The 18,751-nt window shown below is 47.0% G+C and overlaps 1 protein-coding gene across 1 annotated transcript in view; it reads left to right on the forward strand.

Annotated features, from left to right (window-relative positions):
• Positions 1-18,751, forward strand: part of VWF (von Willebrand factor) — a 273,421-nt gene that overhangs the window by 183,524 nt on the left and 71,146 nt on the right. The window lies entirely within an intron of this gene.

Genomic DNA, 18,751 nt, shown 5'->3' on the forward strand with positions numbered 1-18,751 from the left:
GGCCCTAATACTTGGGCACCCTGTTTGTCAACATCAGTCTTCATAGGACATGGGTGGGGTCCCAAAGGCTGAAACAGCCATGGTTCTCAAATTTGTCTAATCCTTTTTTAAAAAGCTGTCCTAGACAGCCAGACCTCCTTGTATTGAATTCCATATGTTAATTAGGCAGTCTGTGAAGAAGTTCTTCTGTCACTCCAAATCTACTGCCAATCAGCTTCATGGGTTGACTGACCCCGAGTTCTAGATTGAGAGAGGGAGGAAATACACCCCTCTCTCCCTACTTTTCATTATTTTGTTTTCCAAACAGTTTGCTGTATCTGAACAGTGTACTGCAGAAAGTAATAGTTATATTTCACTTTATTTTTATTTATGTTTTATATTTCCAGTTTAATGCAAATATCACAGACCTCCCACTTTTAGAAATGTGAGAGTGCTGTAGTGAATCAGACCGGAGTAAAAAAGAAAGCGAGGTCACGTGGCCATGCAGCTGCTTAAGGGCGCAGCCGTATTGGGCTGCTGCCCACTAGATGGAGGCCTCCGATCTCAGAGGCTTCTGGGATTCCTTTGCCCTGCCAGGCAGTTGCCAAGAAGGCAGGCGTAGCGATAGCAGTGATTTTTGCCTCTCCGTCCTCCTCCTCGAATCCTTCCACTAGGCAAGGCTCTTTTTCCTCTTCCCGCCCTCATCCGAGGTTGTGACACCAAACTCGGAGGAGGAGCAGCTGCAGAGCTTTTTGCGACGGTTGGGGGAGGCGCAGGGGTGAAGACCCGAGTGGAGATCTTCACCGCCAAGATCGCAGCTCGGCTGACGGCCTCAGAGGTGAAAATCCCCAGTATCCTATGGCCTCTCAGACAATGTGTAGGGGCCACAGGATTGCACTCTAAGTAAACACAAAGGAATGATCCAGCCTATCAGCGCCATGCCTTCCAAGCCATGAATAACGTGTTGTAGATAGATGCCGATGTTGTTTTGGGAAATCTTGTCATCTTTGCACATGACCTCACTGTCTAAGGAAGGGGGAGCCTTTTGAAAATAAAAATAATCCTCGACTGCTTAGTTATCCTTAGAATGGATGTAACTGGAGACAAATGTCCATGGCAGGAAATAGCAAGGGCTTCCGTTTACAGCCCTGAAAAAGCCCTCAGTCCTGTTGAGGCCGAAAGGACATGCTATGGTGAGACACAGAGCTGACCTGTCGGTTCCCATACCTTACCTGTAATATATAGCTGAAACGATGTGATGTGACGTGACGTCATCACATTAGCGTTCCCTGTTCTGCTTCATTGGCTGCTGCTTGCAGGGGGTGGAGAAATACTGCTGTGATGGCATTGTGCCATACCTGTCCTCCCAACTTGACATTGTCATGGAGATTTGGTTCATTTATGTCTCCCCACAGGATGTAGTTTGGGCCTGCGTGTTAGGTATTTAATAGGACAAGTCCCTTTCCTTAGTTCTCCCTCAAAATCCTCTTCCCTACTGCTAGTCATGCAAGGAAATACAAGCTGCTATCTTTTGGATCTTTCTTTCCTGCTTCCCTCCTCTGCTGACATACTCCGAGAAATGGTTTTCTGACATAGGCTGTGGATCTTCATGTTAATTCCATTTCTTCCCAAGATTCCTGTAAGCAGCTTTGGAGGGAGAATGGGATTTGTTCTTATGACAATTTTATGCTTAGTTCAGGGACCTAATGTACAAGATTGCCCCCTGTTCCAGAATATTAATTAATTACTTACATTTCTAGTACTGCCCAATAGCAAAAGCTCTCTGGGCAGTTCACAGCAATTCTCTTATCTATTCTAACTCCAATTAAGTTTTCTGAATATTGCTGTATATATAGCCAAATTTGCAGCACCTAGGCACAAAAAGCAGGCATCAGCAAACATGAAGGAAACCTGAGGTTTGCAGAAGTACAAAACATCTTTAGAGAAAAACCCTAAGAAGAAAAAACAAAACAGCCCAATTAGAAATGAGTATGCTTACACAGAACACTGACTATTGAGAGGGGGGAAAGAAAACCAGAGGAAGGGGAAGGAATGGAATCAGCAGTGTTGCTAGGCACTTTAAAGGTCTGGGGCACAGGCCCATGAAACATATTTGCACATACGTGTGTGTGTATATGTGTATTTGTGCATAAACACACACACACACACACAATTCCTAGAATTTGATTACATTTCACCAGTGTTAGCAAAAACAATTGTGAAATAAAAAGTACTTTTGAGCATATGCAGAATGCTTTTCTGTCATCACTGAGCAATTACAGCCTCCCCCTTAATAGCGATGGACTATATCCCACAGAGATTAAAGCCTCAGCATTCCCTTTTTAGAGATTAAGTACTGGCCACACCTGTTACAAGCAAACTACACCAGATCACATACATTCTGTTCCCCTCCACACAAAAATCCCTCTCCATTTTCCCATCCTCCAGCAACTCTCTATAAAAACAGATGTTTGATTTTTGTTCTTGCAACTCTCCCATACCTCTTAATTGTTATGTGCAAGCTCTCATTGTCTCCTCCTCCCCATAACTTAATTTGTGCCAAGACTTCATCAGAATTTAATCAAGGAGTCTGTTTTCAATACTAGGGCTAAGTTATGGAGAAAATTAGGGCTGGTATGGGTGCCCGATTCAGTCTGGGAATCTGGTGGAACCACCCCTGCCTGCACCCCCTAGTGCCACTCTCTTAGCCCCTGCCCGCCCCCTGCCCGTGCTTGGCGAGTGGCCTCCACTCACCCCAGTGACCTCATTGAGCTTTGCGATCGCCATTTTTTTGAGAAATAAAATGGCAATCGCAAAAATGTGCATATTTGTACACATGCGAAAATGAGCATTTTGCGAATGTACATATTCGCATATGTGCGAAATGCACATTTTTGCACACACACAGCTGTGCGCCTTGGCAAAAATGTGCATTTTGCACATGAGAATATGAACATTTGCAAAATGTACATTTTCGCACATACAAAGCATACACATATTTGTGATTGCCATTAATTTTTTTTTATAGCGATCACAGAGCTTGACAAGGCCACTGGGATGAGTGTGGGATGCTCGCTGAGCATGGGAGGGGATCGAGCGTGGACCGGGGGCAGGGGCTGGGCCGGCATCTGGAGAATCCAGATGGGGGTGAGTTCGCACATCCCTAGAGAAAATACCTCTGAGCATGTACCAAGTGCCTTTCCCTCACTACTGAAGATGGAATCCATGCAAAAAGAAAAACAAAACCATACAAGTGACAAAACATGCATAGGATTGGGCTGAAAGGGTAGCCAAGTCAGAGGAGTAGCATGGGGTGGGCATTTCATTAAACCTGCACTTATGTAACCACACTTACAATTCAGGACTTACTTCTGAGTAAACATGCAGAGGTTCAGGCTGCAAACCTCCCTGCAAAAGTAACTTAGGCTGCAATCCTATGTGCAGTTTCCTGGGAGTAAGCTCCAGTGAACATAATCGGACTTACTTCTGAGTAGGCACACATAGGATTGTATAAGTGAGCAGTATTTGTCCCCCCCCCCCCGGCCGGCCAGGTTTGGTTTTTATTAAAGCTTGCCATTCCATTGCTGAATAATGACAACTGACAAACAAGTAGTCCCAGCTCCCTTCCTCTGCAACTGTGTGAACCCACTTTCCTCAAAGAGTTGTGTGAGGAAAAGGAGAAAAAGAAATTGTCTTGTCTGTTTGTATAAAGTCAAACGCAGATGAGAACTTCTCTTGCCTACCACCCTTCCCTCTTGAGAATGCCCCAAGACTTGCTCTGGATGGGATGAAGAAGGGAAAGAAATACCAGGATAGAGGAGGGAAGGGAATGGATTCAAATGGATTCCTGACTGCGCTTGGGGATTGTTTGGAGCACGCAAAAGGGTGCTTGGTCGAGACCCTGGTGGATAGCTGGAATGCTTCAATCACTGGGGCATTAGACCGGGTGGCTCCGAAACACCCTCTCCCGCTGAACAGAGCTCAGACTGCACCATGGTTCATCCCACGGTTGCGAGCTCTGAATAGGGATGTACGAAAGTCACTTAACTGGTCTCGCAGCGTGCTTCGCGGTGGGGGGGAGGCGCTTCGCTTCTCCCCCCAAAGTTCAGGCCGGGGGGGGAGGCTTCCCACCTCACCTGGCCGAAATTCAGGCCGGGGGGGGGAGGCTTCCCGCCTCGCCTGGCCGAAATTCAAGCCGGGGAGAAGCGCCCCGTCTCCCTGGCCGCGAACTTCAAAAGAAAAAAAGAAAGAAAGAAAAGCCCCGTGATAGGCTACGTAACGATTTACGTAGCCTATCATGGCTAGATCTGCAAAGTCAGCCGTGATAGGCTACATTAATCGTCACGTAGCCTATCACGGGTGACTTAAAAAAAAAAAGCGCGTACGCTAATGGCGGCCCCCATAGGGAGCCGCCATTCGCGTTCCTTATTTGGTCCCTGTAGTCTACGTAAAGATTTACGTAGACTACAGGGACCAAATAAGGAACGCGAATGGCAGCTCCCTATGGGGGCCGCCATTAGCGTACGCGCTTTTTTTTTTTAAGTCACCTGTGATAGGCTACATGACAATTAACGTAGCCTATCATGGCTGACTTTGCAAATCTAGCCATGATAAGCTACGTTAATCATTACGTAGCCTATCACAGGGGCGTTTGTTTTTTTTTTTTTACTTTTCTTGTAATGGCGGTGGTGGCAGCTGGTCAAAAGACCGGCTGCCGCCCCCGCCCCTGATGAAGACCTGCCGAACCACCGCTGGGACCCACTGCCGGGAGCGACATTCATGAAAGGTAAGTCCCATCCCGGGGGGGGGGGGTGGCGGAGAATTTCTTCCCGAACCTTTGGAGGACCGAATGCGTTGGCACTCGGCCCCCCAAAGTTTCGGGGTGAAATTCTCCCCCATCCCTAGCTCTGAAGTGGGAGGTGAGATGGCTAGCATGTCGGTGGAGGAAATCTCACGCCAAAGACAATCAGACAAAGGTTAGAGCTGTAGCTTCAGCCTGCCACGTGGTGATGAGAGCAGCAAAAAAGAATTTTTATGCTGCCTCCATCGCATCTGCAGAGTGCTGTCCCAGGAGGCTGTTCCAAGTGGTCCGGAGCCTGGTCAGTCCAGTTGTTCCGGAACCAATGGAGCATTCTAAGGCCTCCTGTGATGAGTTCGCAAAGCACCTTGCAGATAAAATCGACTGGATCAGGAGTGCTATTCCGTGTGCTGTGGATACAGTTAGTGAGCGAGGGGCGGCCAGTGGCAGAACGGTTGTGTGAGATCAGTTCCAGCTTCTTCTTCTGAGGAAGTGGACAAGGTGCTTTCATCTGTAAGGCCAACCACCTGCTTACTCGATCCTTGCCCATCTTAGCTCATTATGAGCTGCAGGGAGAGACTTAAGGAGGGGATCAAGGCAGTGGTGAATGCCTCCCTCGAGGAGGGAGTGATGCCATCAGCCCTCAAGGAGGCATTGATAAGACCACTCTTAAAGAAGCCTTCCTTGGATGACCAAGACTTGAACAACTTTCACCCAGTCTCGAATCTGCCATCTGGGGGCAGGGTGATTGAGCAGGTGGTATCGTTGCAGTTGCAGGCACATGTGGAAGAAGCTGATTATCTGGATCCATTTCAATCGGGCTTCAGGCCAGGGCATAGGACAAAAACAGCCTTGGTGGATGTTATGGGAAGGGCTCTGGATAGGGGCGAATGCTCCTTACTTGTTCTCCTCAATCTCTCAGCGGCTTGTGATACCGTCGACTATGATATCCTCCTTGACCACCTGGAGGGGTTGGGCACAGGGGACACCATATTATGGTGTTTCTGTTCCTTCCTCTCTGGCAGGTGACTGCAAAAAAGCTGCAAAAAAGGCAAATGCTATTTTGGGCTGCATTAATAGAAGTATAGCTTCCAAATCCCGTGAAGTACTAGTTCCCCTCTACTCAGCACTGGTTAGGCCTCATCTGGAGTACTGTGTCCAGTTCTGGGCACCACACTTTAAGAAGGATGCAGACAAGCTGGAGAGGGTTCAGAGGAGGGCAACGAAGATGATCAGGCCACTGGAAACAAAGCCCAATGAAGAGAGACTGAAAGAACTGGGCATGTTTAGCCTTGAGAAGAGAAGACTGAGGGGAGATATGATAGCGCTCTTCAAGTACTTGAAAGGTTGTCACAGAGAAGAAGGCCAGGATCTCTTCTTGATCATCCCAGAGTGCAGGACACGGAATAATGGGCTCAAGTTACAGGAAGCCAGATTCCGACTGAACATCAGGAAAAACTTCCTGACTGCTAGAGCAATACAACAATGGAACCAATGACCTAGGGAGGTGGTGGGCTCTCCCACACTGGAGGCATTCAAGATGAGGCTGGACAGCCATCTGTCAGGGATGCTCTGACTTAGATTCCTGCATTGAGCAGGGGGTTGGACTCGATGGTCTTGTAGGCCCCTTCCAACCCTACTTTTCTATGATTCTATGAAGAAAGTTGGTTTGATGACTTCTGAATTGTCACATTCAACTGCAGTCTGCTATACACTGAAACAGTCTGATTGACTTAGAACAGAGCAATTTTTATTTTTTTCCCAAATCACCAATTTTGTCATTCATATTTTGAATATAAATATCAAAATTTGAGTTAACATGTTGAATTTGAAATTTTACCTCAATATTCAGATTCTGAGTGCTTTAAATTTGCTGGCATGTCTTGTTGTTGAGGGCATCAAATATGAAATCTTATCAGCTCAACAATGGCAAATAGTTGAAAACAAATATATTGTGTCAAAACCAGATATCAAATATTCAAACACTTTTCCAATGTTCAGAGAAGGTCAGGAGAATAGGCAACATCAACATTTGCTGCAGTGGAGTACATCCATTTCAGTTCTAAATTGTGGGAGACTTTGAGCATCATTCCAGAATACTGGCAGCCAGAAAACAATCTGTGTTCTTTGAGAAAATAGCTAGATTGGCCCGATAGTGCTTTTCAAAGTCAATCCCAAGTGTCCTTTGCCCAGAATTTTTAGAACGCAAATTTGTGGGACAGACTGCCACAAGATGGAGCAATGCCTGCCAGCTTTGAGGCCCCCACCCCCCAACACATATAATTATTATGGAAATGTATTGCCACCTATTAACAATGGTAGTTCCATCATTGCTCTGTTCAGCGGGAGTATCGCTTTTGGAAGGCAGTTCTGTCTAACATTGATCTGCTGCTCTTTTTTCGTCTCTGTGAGCCCAGGGAAAGTGAGTCCAGTGCTCAAGCAACAGCCAGTGAGAGTGGCCAGATGAGATTTCTGGTTCTGTATTTTGCTGTCACAAGTGGGCCTGTAACAAAAGTTTACAGCTTCAAGTGCCCCTCTTCAGGGTTCCAGCCAACCAGCCATGCCCTCTCCTTGGATACACTAGTCCAGGGTGGTCAACTTGTGGTCTTCCAGATATTTATGCCTACAACTTCCATCAGCCCTAGCTAGCACAACCGATGAAGAGGGATCATGGGAGTTGTAGGCCAAAACATCTGTCGGGGCAAAAGTTGACCATTCCTGCCTAGTCTGTCCCCCCTACCGTCTGGTTTTCCATTCCCCCCACCCCCTGTAGCATAGCCAGTCCAGCATTCCATGCCCACTGAGCATGCTGTTTAGGGATGTGCCCCTCCCCCAGGTAGGGCTTATTCCTGACATATTTTTTGTACTTCTGTAAACCTTTGGGTTCTGCAGAGCCAGCTGACCCCCTCCCCCCTCTGTGTGTAGATGGTGCCCTTTTGGTTATATAAGGAGTGGCATTTGGAGAACTAAGTTTGATACTACGATATATGAAATACTGATTTCCAAAGGGACTGAAAATCTTTGCAAAACTAGATTTATGAGAGGAGTTTTTCTTCAGAAGCCTTCTGTAGTCCTCAGTACACTTCTTTGGCTTCCCGTGGTGGGTGTTTCAGGGAGCATAGCTGCAGCCGGTGGTGCAGCTAGCGAATGTTAGACCACTGAATGTCATGGTCCCTTGGGGCGCCCCGCTAGACATTCAGGAGTGTTACTTCAGTTGTGAATTCCACAACTAACGCTTCTCTTCTCCCACCCCCTGGTCATTCCGTGCTTTATAATTGCTTCTACATTCTGGATGTGTTAGATCAAAACAAACTAGAAACCGTTTGCCAACTCTGATATAAAATAACTTTTGATCTTACTTAAACCACAGCACCACCATGAGTACAGGAATAAAAGACTGTTTGCTTCTGCTGCCCCGATGCTGAACACATTTACCTGGGAATAAGCATCATTCTGTTATAGAAAAAGATGATATATTTTAAAAGTTAAAATAATAAAACGAGCAGCTGTAACGATGTACTTGCCTGGCTAGCTGCCACTTTGTAACATATTTATATTATATAAGAAGGAAGAAAGTTGATGCTGGTGAGCCGCATCAGCTCCAGCAGGCCCCAGCAGGCCCCAGCAGGCCCTTGCTGGCCAAGGTGCTGACACTGGGCCTGTTTGCTGCATTACCTGTTGGCTGTTTGCCCTGGGTGGTCATTTGGGGGCCATGGACTGCAGTTTCAGTTCAGTCAGACATAGGTAAAGGAGAACTGGGAATGTTCTTCTTCGTGGTCTCTGTGCATCACACACATGGGTGCTGTGCCTGCAAGGAGCCTTGATTCAGGAACCTTCTATAGCTGAGGATCGTTTTGGCAGGAACCTTCCCCCACCATAATACTGCACATGTCCTGGGGGGTTCCTGCCTATCTCCTCAGTTCTCTTTCGACCACTTAGCTGGTTGCCTCATTGGAAACTTCGTTCTATAAAGAGTCTTGTTAGTCACTGCTGAGGTAGTTTAGTCTTTTGTGTTTTAATTCCTTTACACTTTTCTCTCATTTTTTCTTCCTAAAAAAATGTAGTTAGTATAGTTAGGTTTTCACTGTGTTCCTTTGTGATTCTGATTGCTGTGTGGCGCATATGGCAGTTAAGGTCCTGTTCTGCAAATGTGTGTAGTGTGGCAGTAGGGATGGACGGACTCATCTCCATCCAGGGCCATTGGTCACTTGGTGAGCTGCGCCCACTTTCCTGGGCCGCTCGAGCCCCTCAATGGCACGGTGAGTGACTGACAAGCACTGCAGATCCACCTGCTCCTTCCCCGAGCTGCCATTTTGCACAACAGTGGTGGCTTGGGCATTTCCAGGAAGAGAATGTTGCATAGATAGTAAGTTACATGCCTGTAATGTTGCCTAGTTCACCCCTTACGGCCAATACCAAGGCAACATTCGCTTCCCAGAAATGCCTGAGCTGCCACTGTTGTGCAGAATGGGGAAGGAGTGAGTGGGCTAGCAGATGCTCATGGATGGGTTCAGTGAGTGCCACGTGGTCTGCAAATGGGGGGACGAAGGGGGTGGTCCGTCAGATTCCACCCCCATGTCGGGCACCAGCGACATCCCTATGCAGCAGCATATTACCCCCCACCAATGGACATTTGCTTTGTCTCTGTGGGGTGAAGGCCATGGCGGGAGCGGTGGCTCCTTTCAGGCACACCTGGCTTCATCTGGCTGGCTTAACACCAGAGGCCACGTCTCTCATTGAAGACCTCCCATTCGATGGTGAAGGAATTTCTAGTTCAAAGGTGGAGAAGCCATGGACCTTATTCAAGAAGCCAAGACAACTGCGAAGAAGGTGGGTCTGGGGCAGCAGCAGCAGCATTTTCCAACTTATAAGCCTAAACAATGGTTCCGACAGCAACCGCATTATTAATCCAGGCAGTATTCAGATCGTAGTGCCTATTTTCAGCAGCCACAGTGCCAGAGAAAGCAGTCATCCTCTGACTGGTTCCATCAGTCTCACCCAAAGATCAACAGTGGTTCCAAGTGGAGGCTTTGATTCTCTCCATCTCAATGGCTCTCTTCCCCTCTTTGGATCCCTCCTGACACGCTTTCTACTGAATTGGGCATGTATAAATAAGACTCTTGGATCCTGACCATAATCCAATATGGTTACAGCATAGAATTCAAGGTCCTCCCTCCCATCAGTACTGTGTTTGTGTTTGCCCCATCGGAAGTCTTGCACTAGGAAACAGAGTCACTTTTAAGGAAAGGTGTGATCAGGCACATCCCTCCATACTGAGTGGTAGACAGGTTCTTTTCCCATTATTTTATGGTACTGAAAAGAGATGGAGGACTTCACCCGATATTGGATCTCAGGACCTGAACTGATACATCAGAGCACGGAAGTCCTGAATGACCACACTAGCCACAAGTCTACTGCTGCTTCGACAAGGAGTATGGTTCTCAGTGATAGACTTCAAGGATCCCTACCTCCATATTGCCATATAAGCTTCCCATCAGCATTACGTCAGGTTCATCATTGGAACTGAGATGTTCCAATTCAGAGTCAGCCTAGCGTAGCCACCACACCAAGGGTATTTACGAAGTGCATGGCAGTGGTTTGTGCACATCTTCGGAATCAAGGCATTAAAGTCTACCCACACCTAGATGATAGGCTTCTAGTAGCATAATTGGAGGAATAGCCAGTAAAGGCAGTACTGCTTGTTCAGAACCTCCTCAATGCTCTAGGCCTCTGTGTCAATGAGGACAAATCCAGACTGGAACCAGCACAAGAGACCCCATTTATTGCAGCGGTCTTGAATTCAGTAGTAACACAGGCCTACCTCCTATGAGGGTGAGCCCTTACCTTGATCAATTTGGCCAACAAGCTTTTCTGACACTGAGAAATGTCGGCTTTTCATATCCGGTGCCTTTTGGGCCTTATGGCAGCAAACGTCTCAGTGGTTGCATGGGCGAGACTTTGTATGCGTCCTTTATGGGCATGGTCAATGAAGGTGAGTTTGGTTAATGATATCGGACAAAATTGTGGAATCACTGTTATGGTGGATGGATCAGTGCAGCCTCCTTCAGGAGGTTCCATTTATTTCATCATCTCCGCCCAGGATTCTCATGACAAGTGCCTTGCTCCAAGTTTGGGAGCACACTGCAGTCCTCTCCAGATACAGGGAAATGGAACAGCACCAAAAGGCTTTTTCACATCAATGTGCTCAAACTACTAATGGTAAAGAAAGCTCTTATTTCTTTCAAGGGACATCTTCGCAACAGGTCTCTGGTCAACAGAACCATCAAGATTTTCCATTGAGCCATTGCCAGGGGGATTGTACTCACAGCCCTTCACATAGCAGGCAAAAACAATCTCCTAGCAGACTCACTCAGCTGAATTCATCTGTCATCTCATGAACAGACGGAATTCTCCATTGTCTGTTACAGTGATGGGGAACCCCTGATATTGACCTATTTACAGCAGTTCAGAACAAAGGATGTTGCACGTTCTGCTCAAAAAGGGGAACAGGCAGGAATTTTCCTAGGGACACCTTCCAAATGAGTCAGAGAGTGAGAGAGTCAGAGTTGTTTTTATCTGTTCCCAGCATTAGGGATGTACGAAAGTCACTTACCTTTCGTGGATTATGTTGATGGTGGGGGGGGGAGAGGCATTCTGTCCCTCCCCCCGGAATCCTCAACGGGGGGGGGGAGGTGATCCGTTCCTCCCCCCCGGAATCCTCTGCGGCCGGCTGTGCTCCGCAGTAGCTCCATGGAGCAGCCAGCCAGGCCCAGCCAGGCCAGAGCTGTCCGCAGCCAGATTTCTGGCCGTGGAGGGCTCTGGGGGGAAAAAAACAACCGCGTACGCAAATGGCGGTGGCTATGGCCGCCGCCATTTGCATTCCTTATTTTTGCTGTCTTAATCTACGTAAATATTTACATAGACTATGACAGTGAAAATAAAGGGGAACGCAAATAGCGTAGCGAGTGCTATTTGCATCTCTTTTTGATTCACCATTTTAGCCTACGTAGGCTAAAACGGCGAATCAAAAAGGGACACAAATAGTGCCCACTACGCTATTTGCGTTCCCCTTTATTTTCGCTGTCATAGTCTACGTAAATATTTACGTAGACTAAGACGGCCAAAAATAAGGAACGCAAATGGTGGCGGCCGTAGCCACCGCCATTTGCGTACGCGGTTGTTTTGTTTGTTTTTTAAACCCAGCCATGATAGGCTACGTAAATCTTTACGTAGCCTATCACATCATTTTTTTGTGTTTTTTTTACAAGACTGCAAATGGCGGCGGTCCCTACAAGACTGCAAATGGCCGCCTGGAAGATCCGCCCCAAGTAAGTCTCATCCCTGGGGGAATCCGCGGGGGTCGGGGGGTGGCAGGCTGTTCCGCCACGGAGTTCGGGGGGCTGAATGCACTGGCATTCGGCCTCAATGAGATCCGTGGCGGAATTCTCTGACATCCCCACCCAGCATTTCCGTTAACAGCAAAAGTCCTACAGAAGATCAGGATAGATGGCATGGACTGTATTCTAATAAGGTCTACCAGTACGCTGTGGTGGCTATGACAAGCTTGGTTCGCTCTCCTCCTCAAACTGGCAAGAGAGAGAGAGAGGTTTATTTGGTTACCTCTCATACTGACACTTCTAACCGGGGATTGTGGTTGCATCCAGCACTCCGACCTTGACACCCACAGCCTTAGGGTGTGGAGGATCAAGCAGCAGTGGAGCAAGTCCCCTCTGCAATTAGGAATGTGCTACAAGCAGCGTGTAAACCTACAACAAGGAAAGCTTATGCAAACAAATGGGAAGGTTTTGTGAAGTTTGCAGAGACTAATGGCTTCGATCCCTGGTTGGATGTGATTGAGGGGATACTTACCTTTCTCCATTCACTATTCCAAAAAGAACTCAAGCTTGCTTCAGTTAGAGTTAGGGATGGCAGAGAATTTCTCCACGAATCTCCGGGAGGCCGAATGCCAACGCATTCGGCCCCCTGAAATTGGTGGGGAAATTCTCCGCCCCCCCCAGGATGGGACTTACCTCGCGCGAATGTCCCTCTCGGCGGCGGGTCCCGGCGGCATTTTGGTGGCATTTTGGCAGTGGCAGGGGCGGTGGATGGTCTTCCGACCGGCTGCCGCTGCCGCCATTTCCCCATAAAGTTTTAAAAAAACAAAAACGTGATAGGCTACGTAATGATTTACATAGCCTATCACAGCTAGATTTTCAAAGTCAGCCATGATAGGCTACATAAATCTTTATGTAGCCTATCACGGCTGACTTTGGGAAGAAAAAAAAAAGCGCATACGCAAATGGCGGCGCGGGTTCCTTATTTAGGCACGGGTAGTCTACGTAAAGATTTATGTAGACTACAGCGAAAATAAGGCTACGTAAATCTTTATGTAGACTACCCGTGCCTAAATAAGGAACCCATGGGCGCCGCCATTTGTGTACGTGCTTTTTTTCCCCCCCCAAAGTCAGCCGTGATAGGCTACGTAAAGGTTTACATAGCCTATCACGGCTGACTTTGAAAATCTAGCCGTGATAGGCTACGTAAATCGTTACGTAGCCTATCACGTTTTTTTTTTCAATTTACTTTTTTTATTTTGCGGCCGGGGAGACGGGGTGCTCCCCCCTGGCCTGAATTTCGGCGGCGAGGGATGGGGCGCCTCCCCCTGGCCTGAATTTCAGCTGGGAGGGGCGGGGCGCCTCCCCCCCTGCCAAGAATTTCGGGGGGAGAAACGGAGTGCCTCCCCCCCACCGCGAAGCAAGCTGCGGGACCAGGTAAGGAACTTTCATCCATCCTTAGTTAGAGTGTAACTGGTGCCCATTTCTGCTTACCATCAACCAATTCAAGGCTTTTCGATTTTTACTCATCCCCTCATGAATCAGTTTTTAAAGGGGGCTGAGAATCTTGCTCCTCCAGTGAGAATCCCCATTCCTTAGCGGAGTTTGTTGATAGGTGTCAAAACTTGAACGTCACTGCTAAGCCTTTTGAATCTCTTCCGAAGACTGATCTTTGCTTGCTTTCATGGGAAGACGCTTTCCTGGTGGCTGAAACTGTGGCTTGCAGATCCAGCGACCTGTGTGCCCTTCAAAGCAAACCACTGTATCTAGTTTTTGTAAGGATAAGGAGTCCTCTGCCCTGATCTCTGCTTTTTGCCTGAGGTGGAGTCCAACTTGCACCTCAATCAGGACATTGTTCTACCATCATTTTTTCCATCTCTTTCATCCCCTTTGGAGTCAGTGCTGCATGCGCTGGACATCCACCGAGTGCTTGCTTTCTATAAAGCCAGGACTGAGACATTTCAAAGTCCTGGTTACTTTTTGTGTGTTTTTTGGGACCTAAGAAGGGACTGCAAGTGTCATCGCAAAGGTTTGCTTCTTGGATCATCCACGTTATCAAGCTGACTTATGAACTTGCTGGTCTCAACTTAGCAGATCTGATTAAGGCGCATTCAATGCACAGGATCTTGACATCGACTGCCATTGGACGTGGAGTGTTGGTACTGGAGTTATGCACGGCTGCAACTTGGTTGATACCATCGACTGCTTGTCTGCTTCACACTACAGACTCGATGTTTGAGTGCGGGAGGACTGCAGTTTTGGTCCTGAGGTCCTGCCATCGCTCTTTCAATAGGATATAGCAAAGCACCCACCCTACTCTGGTAAGTGAGCTTGCTAATCGCAAATCGCCCATATGTGTGATGCACAGAGACCACAAAGAAGAAAAGCAGGTTGCTTACCTGTAACTGTAGTTCTTCAAGTGGTCATCTGTGGGTTTACACAACCCACCCACCATCCCCACTTCAGTGTTGATGTCGATACTGATCTTTTTACCAAGGTGTGAGTGTTTTCTCCTTTGTTACAAGGCCAGGTTAGTCAGTCTCAGGAGAACCGAGGAGATGGGCAGAAACTTGCTGGGACATGCACAGTAGGACAGTGGGGGAGGGTTCCCATCAAAAGAATTCTCAGCTATGGAAGATTTCTGAATCAAGGCTCTGCACAGGCACAGAGCCCATAGGTATGAACACACAGATGACCACTCAAAGAACCACAGTTATAGGTAAGCAACTTGCCTATTTAGCCTGTAGAAGAGACTGAGTGGGGACACGGTAGCACTCCTCAAATACCTCAAGGGCTGTCACATTCAGTAGGTAAATGACATTCAGTAGGTAAACAGTGTGATAAACATCATGATGTTTGCCAAAACCCATTTTAGAAAAACAAAATCCAGGGTATTACTGAGGCAAGCAAGCTTCAATAGCATAGCTAAGGCCAATATAGATGATTTCATTGGAGCAATGGAGGGAGGCCTCTCCAGCACCATTTCTCTGACCTAAATTGCCTCTTGTGAAGGTCATTTTAGCCCCCACTGTGTGTGTGGGGGGGGAGGGAACCAAGCATAGTATAGTACTGGTACCTCCCCCCACCCCAATTAGGGCTAACAACAATTTTGGAGAGTTGACAGATAAGCTTTCTTGGTTCTGATATCCATCTTGAACTTCTTTCCAAGAGATAGATTTGATTAGCCTCTTTGAGTTTCTTTTGCTGATAGTTGAAAGCACATTTGTTTTTTCAAGCTGTAACAGGTCTTGGCTGAGTTACCTGTGATGAAATGGAAAGTAGAAGTGTTCCTGTGCTGCTGTTAGTGTGGTTTACAGGGCAATCCTATACATGTCTACTCAGATGTAAGCCCTATCCAGCTCAATGTCATTTACTTCTGAGTTGATATGCATAGGATTGCACTATTAGTTGCTTTATTGTTTATTGGGTTATATGTTTTTAACTATTATATGTTTTAGTTACATGTTTTTAACTATTTTATTGTTTAATATTATTATTCATCAGTTTGAGCACTACCACCGTGATGGAGATCCTCATCAACGTGGTTTCCACGTTGCCATCACCACGGTTCTGAACACAAGGGAAGGGACTCTGGATTCCTGGCGTACCTTACCCAGGAAATCCTTGCACAGGGTTCCAAAGCCCAGACAAGGAATGGAGATGATTCCTGGAATAGCCCTGCAGGCAATCAAGGGATAAATTTTTGAAAGGCCTAAACAAAACCACACCTATAGAGAGTCCAACTTTGAATCTTTTGCTGATAATTCCAGGCTACATGGTCAAGGCCTATCAAGATCAAGGGAAGGGTAAACCCAGACATGCAGGGAGTTCCGTGCCACCGTTTTCGCATTGGTAACTCCACACTGCATGTGTCCAGGCAGAGGAAAGTCCAAATGTCGTGGATCAAACACAGCCTGCCAGTACAATGAGCTGATGACAAACAAAGACAGACAGTCCACAGCAAACGGGAGTTGAAGTCTATGAAAAGCCTCACCGTACTTTTCATGGCAAGTTCTTAGCAATCCAAAGTTCCAGTTAAGGGAGAGTCCATGTGCAGAGTGCCTCTCAAAAGCCCAGATGATGATGGATCCAAACAGAGAAGGCTTCGAGCAACAAAGATGAGATGTTCCTAGCAAAGGCTCTTTGCCTTTGCATCTGCTTAAAAGGGAAGGCGTGACTGTAGGACACCCCCTCTGGATCCCTTGACAGACACGGGCCTGTAGCCTTTCAGCAAGGCCCCTGTCTGAACAGAGCGTCACTGCTCAGCCCTCCAGGTGTGACGCTTCAACCTGGGCGACCCTTCTGCAAACCCCGCCCCACCTCTGTCATGTTCTCACGGACAGCTTCCAGTCTCCCTGCCTGCCAAGGCCAGACCAGCAGGCAGACAGGGAGTGGGGTGTCTCCCCCAGCTCTGCTCTGAGAACACTGGCAGAGATGAGCTCAAACAGATGCTGACACTCCAGAGGCTGAATAGGCCCAGGCCCTTCCAGGTGACTTCTACTCAAATCCTGGCTATAACCTACAAGGCCCGCTGTAGTGCTGAGCCTGGGCCCTGACATTTAGGCTGGACAACTGACATACGGATGTTATAAATATTTTTAAAAATAAATAACAGCATTAGAATTTCAAACAACCACACTGTATTCTGTAACCAGAAAATGCAACTGCTTTGTACAAATCAAAGAAATGTATATGCATGTATGTAATTTTTCAAATTAATTTGTTTTTTTAATTAAAAGAAGTTTTTGCTGAATTAGGAGATTAGCGGGGGTTGGGACAGAGGCTATGAAAGCTTTATGTGTACTGATGCACATATAGGGAATTTTCAGAAATAAGTCTTGAGTGCTTTATAAACTGGGAGGCCCGCATCAACCTCTAACCATTTCTGCTTTTAAGAGAAATGGTCAACACATTTTCAAGCCTTTCTTTACAGCTGTGAAGGCTTCTACAGATGTTGCTAAGTTCTAAATGAAGTACCCGGAGTTTGTGTTCTGTAATGCAAACTCAGCCCTGTAGATTTCAAGATTCCTTGGTTAGAGACAGATGATAGCTAAAGGTGGAATTATCATAATGTCACTTCATATTGTTTCTTCCTCTTTCTTTCTTTCTTTCTTTCTTTCTTTTTTTCTTTCTTTCTTTTATTGCTCTACAGTTGCCTCTGATCAAACAGGATTTTCAGGATTTTGAAGTGCTGAGCCCTATTCAACCAGAAACAGTAGTGGAGTGAAAACAATTACATATATCACAAGCAAAAATAGCTCTATCACAACACCTTTGATTCTATGAGGGAAAAATCTGTCATCCACCTCCAGCCCCTCACCTGGTCTACACAAACAGGAGTATAGTGAGGTAGTAGATAGCACCTCTTCAGAATGCAAGTGGTGGATCATATTCATGAATGTACCCCTACATTAAAAACTCCCTTCAAGCACAAAACTCGTGAGCTGGGCTAGAACTTTTCTTTTTCTTCCTTTAATTTTTCTCTTTTTTTGCAGGGAGTTTTTGTTATGTTTTATTTCTAATTCTGAAAACATTCGGAAATGGCATCTTCCATCTGCACTCTGAAGTGGCACAATCAGCTTTGCTATGCCAATATTGTAGCTTCTCCTTCTCCTGCATGTTTAGACCAGCCTCTAGCTATGCAGGTTGAAGGAGTGGCTGCTCTATATAATTATCATTCGCAGGGATTTGTGTGTGTGTTTGGGGGCGGGGGGGGGGAGTTCTCCCATGCTTGTGTGTTTCATGCATCTGATTGCTTCAAAGCCACAAGGATCAGAGGCCAACCCTGATGCGCGAACCTTATGATTAAAGGCTCACGGTCCATCTGTCCATGGTGCTCAGCCTGTTCTGGACGGGGCTGCGCTCCCCCTGAAGGAGCAGGTCTGTAGCTTTGGGCCCTCCTGGAACCATCTTTGCCACTTGAGGCTCTGGTGGCCTCAGTGGCACGGAGTACCTTCTACCAACTCCAGCTGGTGGCCCAGCTGTGTGCCCCTGTCTTTCAGGGATACCCTGGCTTCAGTTGTCTGTGCTCTGGTAACCTCCAAGTTAGATTAATGCAACACACTCTACATGGGGCTGCCTTTGAAGACGGTTTGGTAGCTGCAGCTCGTGCAAAATGCAGCAGCCAGATTGATAACGGGGATAAGAAGGTCCGCACATATAAGACCGGCTCTGGCCTGCTTGCACTGGCTGCCTGTGTGCATCTGAGCTCAATTCAAGGTGCTGGTTTTAACTTATAAAGCTTGGGACCGCGATACCTGACAGCACACCTCTCCTGAAATGATCCTACCTGTGCTCTGTGTTCAGCATCTAAGGTCCTCCTCTGGGCGCCTCCTCTGAGGGAAGCTCGGAAGGTGGCAACGAGGGAGAGGGCCTTCTCGGTGGTGGCCCCCCATCTGTGGAATGAGCTCCCCAATGAGGTCCACCTGGCACCAACATTGTTATCTTTTCAGCACCAGGTTAAGACCTCTCTCTTTCCCCAGGCATTTGGCAGCGCATGATGCGTTTTAATCGGTCCTGGATGTGTCTTTTGTTATGACTGACTGTTCAAAGTTGGTTTTAGTTATATGTTGTTTGTGTATATTGTCTGTGTGCTTTTATGTAAATGGCTCTTAAACTGTGCATATTGTATTTTAATATT

The sequence above is a fragment of the Heloderma suspectum genome, chromosome 7 (assembly GCF_057233095.1).
Source record: "Heloderma suspectum isolate Gila_16-S chromosome 7, 16-S_ref, whole genome shotgun sequence".
NCBI classification, from domain to species: Eukaryota; Metazoa; Chordata; class Lepidosauria; order Squamata; family Helodermatidae; genus Heloderma; species Heloderma suspectum.